Below are 13,572 nucleotides of genomic sequence, written 5' to 3' on the forward strand. Positions count from 1 at the left end.
AACCTTATTTGTTTCTTTGAGGAGGTAAGTAGGAAATTTGATACCGTTTCACACAAGAGGTTGGTGCACAAAATAAAGAAAATTGGACTCAGTAATAATATATGCACCTGGATTGAAAACTGGTTAAAGGACAGACAACAGAGGGTTGTCATAAATGGAACTTTTTCAGGTTGGGCTAAAGTCGTGAGTAGAGTATCTCAGGGATCTGTACTGCGACCCCTGCTTTTTAACTTGTTTATTAATGACCTTGAGGTTGGCATTGAGAGCAAAGTCTCCATCTTTGCTGATGATACTAAATTATGTAAGGTAATAGAATCAGAGCAGGATGTAATTTCTCTTCAGAAGGACTTGGAGAGACTGGGAACGTGGGCAGGTAAATGGCAGATGAGGTTTAATACAGATAAATGTAAGGTTATGCATTTGGGATGCAAGAATAAAAGGGCGACTTACAAATTAAATGGAGATATATTGGGGGAATCCTTGATGGAGAAGGATTTAGGAGTGCTTGTAGACAGCAGGCTTACCAATAGTGCCCAAAGTCATGCAGTAGCTGCAAAGGCAAACAAGATCTTATCTTGCATTAAACGGGCAATGGATGGAAGGGAAGTAAACATAATTATTCCCCTTTATAAAGCATTAGTAAGACCACACCTTAAATATGGAGTACAATTTTGGGCACCAATCCTAAAAAAAGAGATTATGGAACAAGAGAGAGTGCAGAGAAGAGCCACCAAATTAATAAAGGGGATGGACAATCTAATTTATGAGGAGAGGCTAGATAAATTAGATTTATTTACATTAGAAAAGAGGCATCTAAGAGGGGATATGATAACTATATACAAATATATTCGGGGACAATACAAAGAGCTTTCAAAAGAACTTTCATCCCACGGGCAGTACAAAGAACTCGGGCCATCCCTTAAGGTTGGAGGAAAGGAGATTTCACCAGCAACCAAGGAAAGGGTTCTTTACAGAAAGGGTAGTTAAAATGTGGAATGAATTACTCATGGAGACTGTGATAGCAGATACAATAGATTTATTCAAAAAAAGGTTGGACATCTTTTTAGATGGGAAAGGTATACAGGGGTGTACCAAATAAGTATACATGGGAAGGATGTTGATCCAGGGATTAATCCGATTGCCATTTCTTGGAGTCAGGAAGGAATTTATTTTTCCCCTTATGAGATATCAATGGATGATACTGTATGTCACTGGGGTTTTTTGTTTGCCTTCCTCTGGATCAATGAGTAAGTATGATATAGGATAAAGTATCTGTTGTCTAAATTTAGCATAGGTTGAACTTGATGGACATATGTCTTTTTTCAATCTCATCTACTATGTAACTAGGTAACTATATAAATTTCAATTTTTTTTTTGCTTTACCTGTGAGATTAGACTGCAACCCATCAGACTTAACCTCATAAAGACCCATCGAGTCTCCAGAAGCATTAGGTATAACTAAGAGTCATGTAATAAATGAGTTTCCTTCTCAAAGTCCTTTATTGGCCACTTCCCTGTTTTTTACATTAAATAGTATAAAAAAAACAGAAATCTATGTCGACACATACCAGGGAATACATACTGAAGAGAATTGGGTTTACCCGTATACTTGTTACAATGACTAAATTACAGGCTTCTACTTCTTTCTTGAGTGGAAGTCATTCTCTGCTCATAAAAGTGTCAATACATTTAATTACTTGACATTATCAGTCTATGCATTTTTCAGAAATATGCTAGTGAAAGAGTTTAGACCCAGCTCAGTATTCATCAACATTCACGTCCAACATGTAACTGTTGCAGCAAATTAATTTAAAAATGATATCACTGAATTACTACTAAAAATAATCATTCTCTTTTTAGAAAGTACAAACTGTGTACACGGTGCTTTACATAGAAATGTATGGGCACAGTAAAGCCTGCCCGAAAAAAACATGCGCAAGCTGATTTTGGAGATTGTAGCACAAGGAAATTGAAGACTTGCCCATGGTCACCAGAAGAGCCAACACTGAAATTCCAACCAGGTTCATCATCATCATCATCATCATCATCATCATCATCATCATCATCATCATCACCATCATCATCACCATCACCATCACCATCACCATCACCATCATCATCATCATTATCATCATCATAAGCTTTGCTCTTACCACTAGGCTACGCCTTCAGGTGTAGTGCCACTATCTATAATATACATGTATATTCAGTCTTCATAAAAAAATATATTGCATTTCTAAAGAGTTAAATGCCATGTAGATAGGCAGAGCGAGCACATAGGGAGTCCATGTAATCAATTCATCCCATGGCATAGCATTGGAAATGATTTCCTTAGCCAAATATATCATTAAAGTGAACATTTTATTGTTGTAAATGAATGAAGATTTCATTTAATTGTGAACTGAATTGGTTGACCCATAACCTATGATTATTTTTTCCCAATTAACGCATGTTCACTTCCTATCAGAGGACCCACCATTAGAAGGGAGAGACACTTCTGGTGTCCACATCAGAAGTTGTAAATATATGAAAATTGCGCACTAATGGAATGCTATCGATCCAAGCTATGCCTGTGTAAAAATATTCTCACTGCAAAAAGATGCAGAAAGAATCAGGAACAAATGCACTGCACGTTGCTTCTCATTTTGTGGCTGTGCTACGCTATAAACCTTCTGTGCTGTGCTGGATCAAACTCATACCATGTCTGTGTAGAGCTGAAGTGCGTTCATGCCCAGCACAGGCAGAAAATGCCTGTGCTTTGTTGCAGTGCATTTGTTGCTGATTACTTCTGTATATTTTGCTATACTCTGTATAAGCGTTAGCAATTCCTCTGGGTGTGAGTATATAACTTAAACTGCTTTTTTTTTCTTCTGTACCCCTTATGAATATGCATTAAAACGAGGCAATTCGAACAAATGCAACACATCTGAGTGAGTTCTCCTAGTTTTTATTATTTTTTTCTTGTATTTCTTGTCATATATGCTTTTTTGCTGTTTTTGCTGTTTTGCTTTTTATTTTAATGTGATGACAATTTGAGTGCAGGTCATCCTTGAATTTTCTGTATACTGTATAGTTATACCAGTGCAATGTTAGTACTGAACCTTATGCACCTATGAGCTACTGATTTATGGAACATATGTGGGTGAGTGTAAGTTATAACCTTTCTTTTACCCAAATTTACCTTTCCTCCCCTGACCTACCCCCATCTCTCCATTCTCGTGTAACCAACTGTCTCTCTGCAATTTCCTCCTGGATTTCCCACCATTACCTTAAGCTTAACATGTCCAAAACAGAACTAATACTCTTTCCCCTTCCACTGTCACCCCTGCACCCAAACTCACCCTCACTGTCAATAACACCACAATCGTATCAACACCTCATGACTGCTGTGTAGGGGTTATCTTTGACTCTGATCTGTCCTTCATTCCTTACATTCAGTCCCACCTGAAGTCCTGTCACCTTCACCTCTGTATACTCACCAGGATACACCCTTTTCTCACTCATGATGCAGCTAAAATCCTAATTCACTCATCTTGTCCCGCCTTTATTACTGTAACCTTCTTTTAGTTTGCATTCCCATTGTCCACCTATCCAAACTCCAATCCATCCAAAATGCTGCTGCCAGACTCTTCTACTTCACTCACTGCTCCACTTCAGCTGCTGCACTATGCAAATCCCTACACTGGCTTCCCATATCCTCTACGATCAAATTGAAAACCCAGCTCTGACTTGAAGTACAAAGCTCTCAATGACACTTCCCCCCCCCCTTACATATCAGCTCTCATCCCCAAATATATACCTACACGTCCCCTTCATTCTGTCCACATCATCCACCTTTCCTCTTGCCTTTTTACCTCCTCTCACTCCTGCCTACAAGACTTCTTCTGTGCTGCCCCCTCTGTCTGGAATTCCCTACCCCCCCCCCCCCAGCTTTCAGATATTTAAAAACTCACCTTTTCAAGAACGCTTATCTGGCAGACCTCAAATATTCAACTTGTCTCTTCCCTCCTCCAACCCCATTGGGACTCACTGTGCAGCAGGACCAATCTCCCTGCTATCTAACACCCCCTAACATTCCCACCCTCAAACCTGACAGTAATTGGATGCTGTCGGACTGGACCCTACTCCACCCTGAGGTACTGTACACTTAACCATGAGGCATACTTCATCCCACAATGAGCACCCGCTTTACCTTTTGTTTCAACATTGTCAGTCATTCACTCTAGATTGTAACTTAAGCTCTCACAAGCAGGGCCCACATTACCTTTTGTATCTGTTTGTGCATTTTTATCCTTATTTGTGTATAACTTTATTCATGTAATTATCAAATCTCTGTATCCCCATTGTACTGCGCTGTGGAATATGTTGGCACTTTACAAATAAATTATAATAATAAGTCATAGTAAAGGGTAATGCATCATACAGTTCCCATGAACTTAATACCTAAAAACTCCAATGAAGTAGCATATATGAAAATGATTCATGCAGAAAAAATGGATGTTGCATCTCTCAATATCTTACCTAGATATAATAATTCCGCTTCCAGTTTTTGCACACAAAAATCACGTTTATTGCTTAAAGTTATTACTTACATTTAGCAGATATATGGTAGTTCACATAAAATATGTCATATGCTTTTCAAAGAGGTTGCATGTTATCTGATGGAGAAAAAAAGTGTACAGGTGAACACACACCTAAGGGCGTTGGGGTTGCGCTAGGTGCTGGATGTTAGATGATGGTCTGTGATGTTCCTAAAAAGTTTATATAATATATGGGAAATTTATGTCAATAGATGTATATAAATTAGTTGCACCAATGACACCCCTAAAAAGTTAAACAATTAACCATAATGCCAGATGCAATAAATAAGGTAATGAATATTGACAAAAGATGAAAAGCTGTGCAAAAAAATGTGTAACCACTGATAGCTGTGTCCCTGTAGATGTAGACTCAAAGAACACACAGTAGGGGCTTCTCATCAACTACTTGAATGTTGATACAAATGTATCCACACCCGTCGGTGCTGTAATGTATAAGGGGATACAATCTGTGGTTAAACAGAGTCCTCTTGAGTGATATTAAAGTGGTATGGAGTTGTTAACTGATTAACTGTCAACTCCATTAAAGATATGGAGTTGTTAACTGATGCTGCCCCAGATGATAGGATACCACTCCTCTTCAGTAAAGAAACCTCAAAAAAAGAAAAAATAGGGGGCGCAAACCATGTCAAATAGTTTTATAAAATGTAATGAAAAAAATAATACTATATAACTGATAACTGTGCACTCACACAACAAAAGATAAAAAAGGTATATTCGCCTGTTAGGCCCGGGCCATAGAGGGGTGGGGAGAGCGGAGGCGCGCTAACGCTGAGGCTCTCCTGCTTCAGTCAGCGCGATTGCACGGACTTGCAGGCGAGCCAGCGTGCGCGAAGGGAGCCGGGGGGGAGGTGGTTGGAGGCGGGGCAGTGACGTCGCTGGGCCAATCGCCCGCGACACACTGACGTCAATGTCACGGCACCGACGTCACGGCGCCGTGACGTTGACGCTGCTTAAGGCTGATTGGATGTTTTCAGCCGACAGCGCGCTGAAAAACAGCTTGGCGCTCGGCTGAAAACTCCAAAGCCTGAGCACGCCTGCGGACGCTCGCGTGAGCCCCCTCTCAAGGCATCCTCATTGAGGATGCAGGGGCTCAGCGCTGAGCGTCCGCACGGCTCAGCACTGCTTGTCCATCTATGGACGCAGCCTTAGAAACTCTCTAGTCTCTCCTCCTGCATTAGCCATTAGCTGGATTCCAAATACCGTGGGACTGTCTTTCCCGGGTAACCGCTGGACTTTGGGTTGGTCTCTGAGTTGAGGCACTGCAGTGCTTCTAGGCTGAGGACCATTGCTTGCTAGCAGCAGTCACAGCTCTGCTCCATGTCTGCCCCTATACAGACATCTGCAAAAGTCCGGACACAAAACCCATCGAATTGTGGTGGCAGAACCTGAAGCGAGCTGTTTATGCAAGAAAGCCCTCAAATGTCACTGAGTTGAAGCAGTTCTGTAAGGAGGAATGGGTCAAAATTTCTCAAAACTGATGTGAGAGACTGACCAGCAGTTACAGGATACGCTAATTTGAAGTCATTGCTGCTCAAGAGGTACTTATTTTAAAGGTTCACATCCTTTTTCACACATGGATATTGAATGTTTAATTATTTGTGGATAAATACATGTTGATAAAGTATCATGTTTTTGTGTCATTTGTTTAATCAGGTTATCTGTATCTATTATTAGGACTTAGATTAATATCTAATAACATTTTAAGTTTGAAATATGTAAAAATCCTAAGTGGTTCACAAACTTTTTCTTGCCATATTCTTTTCATAATACATTAAAAAATAGTTGAAAACAATGCATATTAAATTCACACAAAGTACAATGATGAAAGGATGAATTAAAAAATTACCCAAATCTGATGCTACAGAAGATTTTAATAACATCGTAACAGATTTTTTAAACTTATTCCACTAAGCAGATCCTGACATTACCAACCATTCATGTTTCTTTCATTTGACCCTGTTCATAATTTAAAATGTTCCTTCTTTTAATTGTTTTTGTAAAACCTGAAGTAAACTTTCATCTTAGTTTCTTCAGTCCATTTCTTCCAAAGAAACTCATTTATTTGAGATATATAAAATTACAATAGAATTATATTTACATCTCGTGAGAGAATCTGTGACTTATTGACCTGGATCTGATGTAAATATATTCCTATTGGATTTCCTCCAATATAATACAATACCTTTTAATAAAACCTTGGAATGTGTACACGTAGGAAAGAAAGTTGTCACTATTTCATTATCTGACAGAATCTGTAAACATACCCTCCCTTTCTCTATAGGAATAACAAGATCATTTTTACTGTCTCAATATGACCTAAACATGAAGTGTGATTATGAAAACATGAATGATAAATAGTCTTATCTTGGTGTGGTAAACAAATTATTTTAGAATTAAAATGTAATGAAGCAGAAAGATCTACTTGTTCAAGTCTTGCTGTAATTGTGTCAAAAACAAAATCAGGATATTAGAGGTTATAATATAATAATAGAGTATTGCTAATGTGTATTCCTAGTACTGTCATAGGAAGTAAAACTCTTTCTTCTCCTACTATGGGTATTAAAGAAGTACATGTACATGCATTATTTTTACATCCCAACCACTTATTTACCCATAAATCTGTACGATTTAGAGTAAATGCTAATTTCTTTGGCAAATGTTGTTGTATTCCTAGAGGTGTAGTACCGCCTGGTACTTTTTTCCTAATAGTCCTAAAAATAATAATAATCGTATTGTTCTATATCCTAATAAAATGGAAAAAATATGCTGTCCAATAGGCAATAATGGTGCTCACTGTCAGGACTGACAGGATGTAGATGAGGATGTACCATCTGGCATCGAAGTCTTTTCTATCGTTTAGCTTTTGTTGATTATTTTTTCTTTCGTTTTCTTGATTCAGATCATTTGATAGCATCCTTCATCCTTCATCCATCCATCCTTCATCCTTCATCCATCCATCATGACCTGTAAAATAAATCAGTATCATTATATTGGTACTGTGCATACAATTTACATTGGCCTATGTGGACCCAAAAACATTGCTATCTGCGTTTATTACATATAGAATCAGGTCATCTTTACATTTAACATTGTCTGACCCATAATCTCAATGATATCATAAGGTCCTTCCCAATTTGCTTGCCGTGACCTATTTTCCTAAAAAAAACATTATCATTATCTTCCCTCCCTTAAAAATTTTTTTGAAAAATCAGGAGACATCTTTTGCATTCTAGATGCAGTGTGCGATAAAATAGTTTCAAGCTTACTTTGTAACCATTGCAACCATTGTTTTATTAGCAATAGCATCTTTCTGTGGGGGAGACAGAAATTGTTCAAGAGGAAATGTTAGTGTAATTTTCCTTCCAGTCATGAATTCAAAATGTGTATACTGAGTTGTTTATGAACTGGTTCCTTTCATACTCATGAACACATCAGGTAACGATTGTACCCATGTCCTACCTTTTTCTAGCAACATTTTTGCAATTCTGGATTTTAAAGTACAATTCATGCGCTCCACAATATCAGCTGGTTGTGGATGATAAGTAACATGAAATCTTTGTTCAATTTCCGAAATTTCACATGTAACTTTCATCACTTGACCTGTGAAATGAGTACCCCAATTTGACTCAAGAATATGTGGGAAACCCCATCTGGAAAAAACATGTTCCCATATAACCTTTGCCATTGTAATTGCACCTAACCGGTATTCAAAAAGAATTTCCCTTTGAGCACTTCTAGTAATCTTTGTTGCCCTATGTGAGCCAAACTGTCATGATCGTAACATGTAAAGAAAATCTTTAAATGTTCAGGTACGACAGGACGCAACTCTCCTTTCTGGTTATGACATAAAACTCAGTTCGAGAACAAAAGGAGTTTTTAAATCAACCCGAGAAATAGCAATACAGTCATCTTTCACTTGTTCATCTGCAAAGGAAAGAAATCGAGTATCTGCATTTCTGACTGCTGCTATTAAAAAAGGATCAGTAAATATTATAGATTCTCCTGTTAATGCTGCCTTAATCAGCTATAGCATTTCCTTCAGTAAGAAAATCCTGTCCTGTTTTATGTGCTGGTACCTTAACAATAGCATAAAAATCTGGAAGCTTCTGTATGGATCAGCACCTTACTCTCAGCATATACAAAACCTCTGTGCTTCCATGCAGCGATATGTTCTGCAGTGATCTTACGACATAAGAACTATCACTATATATCGAAAAAACTATAATAAAGCGCAATAAATATTTTAATATACTCAAGCTGCAGCCAAAACACCAGCGGTTTTTCCCAAAACCACAAATTAAAAAAACCTAAACAAAACAGTGTTCATGGCGCAAAGTGATAAAACAGTTAATATGTGCAAATGAACCCAGTGTTAGTTAGCACAGAAAAACACATAATACTGTAACTCCAAGTAGAAGATTCTCCAGGTCAGCAGACTCTTTGTAGACCCTCATATGAAAAAACCTCTGTGCTTCCATGCAGCGAGATGTTCTGCAGTGATCTCATGACATAAGAACTATCACTATATATCACTCAGGACCCTTCTGCTTTATCAGCGGTCAGTAAACTTCTTACTGCTTCTATTTATGCCCTCTGTGCAGAGTTGTGTCCTGCAAATTCATGCTTCACTGATAATCCTCTCTTTGGATACCAAATAGAATAACACATGTAATATTTCCCCTCTGAGCAAAATCTAGTACCTTCAATAAAAATAAGTTCATCTTTCTTATTTTCTTCTCTTCAAAAGTGAGTGAGAAAATAGTAATCTTCCATTTGAGACAGACACTCAAGTGACTGTCTGTCATATTGCCTCAGCTGTTGAAGAATATATCTAGCCTTGTGATCTACTTTTAGAAGACAATGCTAATAGCCAATGTGCGAATCTTTGATGTGAAATCCCATTAATTTATTGTTCCAAAATAATTTTTAGAGTGGTGTTTGCAAAATAATGACCTTAAAACCCCACTGTGCGATCAGTGGCTAATACAGCAATGTGAACTCCCACTGAGTGTCTGACACAAGTCTCAAAGCCTCTCTCCACAGGTGAAAGAATCTTTAAAAAAATAACCTACTGTCCTCCAGATTCCACCTTGTAACCTTGTAACTGCAATAGTACTGCTGAATCAGCTGTCTCAGAGGGGTGGATTTGGCGTGCAAAGGGTGCTAAGGAATCTATTGCAGCTAAAGTTGGTACTATTTAGAGATCTTTTGTAACTGTCTCAAAAGAATTCTGATGTTTATTTGTCCTGAACAAAATGAAGAAGCATTGCCTTTTAGAAGATCATGTTTGGCTTTTTCAGAAAAGCCTTGTATGAAATTTCTAGAAACGTTTACCAATCCCAAATATTGTCTCAATGCCTTATGAGTAGTTCATACATGGAGGGAAGAAATAGCTTCAATTCTTTCCTGCAATGGTTTTCTTTCACCTGGAGCAATAAGTACAACAAGAAATTGTATTTCTGACTGTAAATGTTTCACTTTATGTGTTTTCAATTTTAACACAGATTCCTTCAATAACGCAAACAGTTCTGTTAAAAAAAAAACCTGCTTGTTCTTCTTCTGTTTCAGTCTGTAATAACATACAGCAGCGGCATACTTTATTCTTACTAATGCCGGCGGCATGCCAGGATCTACTCAGGCTGCCGCCAGTCAAGACCGCGCGCCGCCGCGGTTCCACCACGCACCCCCCCTCCGCTTCGGGCGCATTTTGGCCCCCCTTCCCGACCCCGAACCCGGCTCCTGCTCTGCCCCTCTGCTTCCCCGCACCCCCGCTTACCTCAATTTACACTCCGGGGGTGTCGGGGAAGCCGGGGAAGCCGGGGAAACAGGGCGCGTCACGTGACAGTGACATCACAGTGCGCCGCAAAAAGCCGCGTCACCACGCTTCCCGCACGCATCCTGCCGTGCGGAAAGTGTAAGAATAAAGGATGTCGCTACAGTATCACCGACATACTGTAACAGACACTCTGGCTTTGAAAACTTTAACAGAACTTTTGCTAAAGCCAGGTGAAAATAAGTAGGTGAACTGTGAAATCCCTTAGGCAAAACATTGACTACATACTGCTGATTCTGAAAGGTAAAAGCAAATTTATATTGACAACTTTGTATCAATTCTACACCAAAGAATCCATGTACGACATCAATAAATATTCCTGTGCATTTGCCCTTAATTGTGACATCATATCTGAAGTTGAAGGAGGGGTATACTTGTTTAGCATTCTCAAATCAATAATCAATCTCCTGGAGACATCTGGCTTCTTAACCGGTCAATGAGAATTATTGCATTTGGAATTAGCTTTCCGTATAACACCTTTTTTTTTTCCAAATCATAAATAATGTCTGCAATTGAACCCATCGCTTCTTGTGGCAATCTGTACTGATTTTGAGGTGGAGCATCTTGTCCATGTACATCAGCCATTACATTTTTTAGTCTCCCACAGTCATTTTTATTCCATGCTCACAATGTTGGAAATTGTTGCACTATCTGTTTGAGACAGGAATTATTACTAACATCAGGCCATTGATAATCACTAGGGATCAATTTAATTGTACAAACACTTCCTAGATGACTATCAGAAGGATCTAATAATACCGGCTTTCTGCCCTTAGGCCTTCGCCATGTTACTTGCTTACTGGCGGAAGCACGCTGAGGCGCGCTCCCGCTCAGCACTGTGCCTCTACAGCCACAATTAGAGCGGCTTTAGTAGGGGCTCACCTGCGCTTGCGCGCGCTTGCGGAAGCGCAGGTCTTAGGAGAATTTAAAATTCCCCCGCTTGCAGGCGAGACAGGCCGGTCACGTGAGCGGTTCGCCCAATGAGGGCGAACCAGCTCCGTGACGTCACTGGCCCACCCCCGGCCAGTGACACGCCGCCCCCGGCCCGCCCCCGGCCCGTTCCCTGAAGGCCCGCTGACGGCGCGTGCGGTAAGCAACCGCAAGGCCAGGGAAAGCACCCGCTTTCCCTGAGCCTCAGCGCGCCTCAGCAAGCAAGCAGGGAGCCTGGACTCAGCCTTAGAATCCTTCCAGATCACTTTATTTCCTAAATCCACAATCCATACTTGTTTTTGCATGACATCTGTGCCAATAATATTATAAACACCTTCACTGTGTCAAATACCAATTTTAGTCTGTACATATCCTGGTATTTCTAGAGAAACATCAGAAAACCCATGTAGCATTGGAACTTCCCTTACTATTAAATCTTACAATTGTACTGATAGGTTCCCCTGGCAATAATGGTAACTTTTGTCTTGTCACACTTAAATGTGCCCCTGTATCAATCAGAAACTCTGTATCACGAACTCCTAAAATTTCCATTACAAAAGGTCTTCCTTCTCTGTCCAAATTTAGAGGAGTTAATACTTGAAGATGGTGTGGTTTCAGATTTTCTAGTCGTATTGAGTTACAGTAGGGCATCTGTCTTGGTGAGCTGTATTAGTGTCTATGTAATTGCCTACAATCTCTCTAATCTGTTTAACAAGGGATGCAAATAGGAGATTGTTGTGTTTGCATAGGAGGAGCCGTGGGCTCAACAAATCCATTCTCTTTCCCCAAACTTTTCTGTTGATTTAAAAATTGTTCTAAATTCTTTTTTATGTGACCTGGTCTTTTGCAATGGAAGCATTTTGAATGTTCCTCCCATGGAGGTCTATCACTCCTACATGTGTTGTAATCACTCCTGTTATTTTGAGCTGTGTGTGTACGGTAATGTGACTATCCCAGGGACTGTTAACCCTTTGAGCCCATAAGAGAAATCTCTGTCTTTATCAATTTCTGAGATTTTAAATCTGGGATTATTCACTTTATTAATATCCATTAATTGTTCAGGAGTTCTTAAATCTGTTTTATTGAGATACTTTTTTTATTTCAAATCAATTTAATCTTTATCATGAAATCTGTATTAAAGCTGCAGTTCAGTCAATATCCTGCATGTGTGTTTTTTTTTAATAAATCAGTTCTGTAGTAAGAAAAAATACTTTTATCATTTTCTGTTTTTAAAAAAACAACTTTGAAAGACCAATTTTCTTGTATTCTATTTTAACAGCCATTTGCTAAGGCACTGCCCCTTCATGTCCTGTCACAAGCCCTGGCACACCCCTTTGTCAGCCCTGCCCTCCCTCTAGCACATGTCAGTGCAGAAGTGCTCATGAATATTCATGAGCTTCCACTGACTGACAGAAGCAAATAAAAACATATGCCAGCTCTAATTATGTCACCAAATTTTGCCTACCAATACATGGAGAACGAATTGACTGGCAGCTATACAGTTCTTTAGGTAATTAGAGATTGCACACATGAAACTATTGAAGTAAAAAAATAAATTAAAAAAAAGACTGAACTGCAGCTTTAATGTTAGCTATATACAGTATGAAGCAATAATCTTATCTAATATTCCTGTGCACACATATTTGATATTACATGCTTCAATCTGCTTTTCTAAATCATGCATGCATTTATTTAAAATGTCACAATGTGCAGCTTTCTCTTAGTAGGAAGAACATGCAACTTCTCATCTTCAAAAACCATTAAATTAAAATGTTTCACCATTTTAATGACATTTCTTAGAGGTTTTTTTTCTTTACCTACGGTCAATAATTTCTTAGCAATTGACTGATTTTTCTAGAGTATTTGGTCGCACAAAGAACACCATAATTCTGCGTCTGAAAACGTCTGAGGTAATAAATTAAACACCTTAGTGCTATTATTTGCAAATGTATTAATAAATGCCATACTCATTGTGACAGGGTAAATAAAAGCCACCAGCTATATGCCTGGAAAACCTATGTCTAGTCTGCAGTGCAGCAGTGAGTAGGTTAACTTCAGCTGGGAACCTCAGGACAATTAGTTGGATCCCATTTGCCTAATCAAGGTGTGTTAAAACCCCAGGCTGTAGACACATGGGTGCTGGCTGTTGAGGAGAGAGAAGTAAGCTACTGAAGAGATTACTGAAACAAGGTCTGTTATCAAAGTACA

At 39.0% G+C, this 13,572-nt stretch overlaps 1 long non-coding RNA gene across 2 annotated transcripts in view; it reads right to left on the bottom strand.

Moving 5' to 3' along the window:
* Positions 1–4,556: 4,556 nt before the first annotated feature.
* The window catches only part of LOC142489506 (uncharacterized), a 42,373-nt gene continuing 33,357 nt past the window's right edge, over positions 4,557–13,572 (bottom strand). For both annotated transcript variants that reach the window (XR_012799871.1, XR_012799870.1), the window contains one exon: positions 4,557–7,565. This is a non-coding gene — a long non-coding RNA (uncharacterized LOC142489506). The remainder of the gene's footprint in view (positions 7,566–13,572) is intronic.

Source organism: Ascaphus truei, chromosome 3 (assembly GCF_040206685.1).
Source record: "Ascaphus truei isolate aAscTru1 chromosome 3, aAscTru1.hap1, whole genome shotgun sequence".
Classification (NCBI taxonomy): domain Eukaryota; kingdom Metazoa; phylum Chordata; class Amphibia; order Anura; family Ascaphidae; genus Ascaphus; species Ascaphus truei.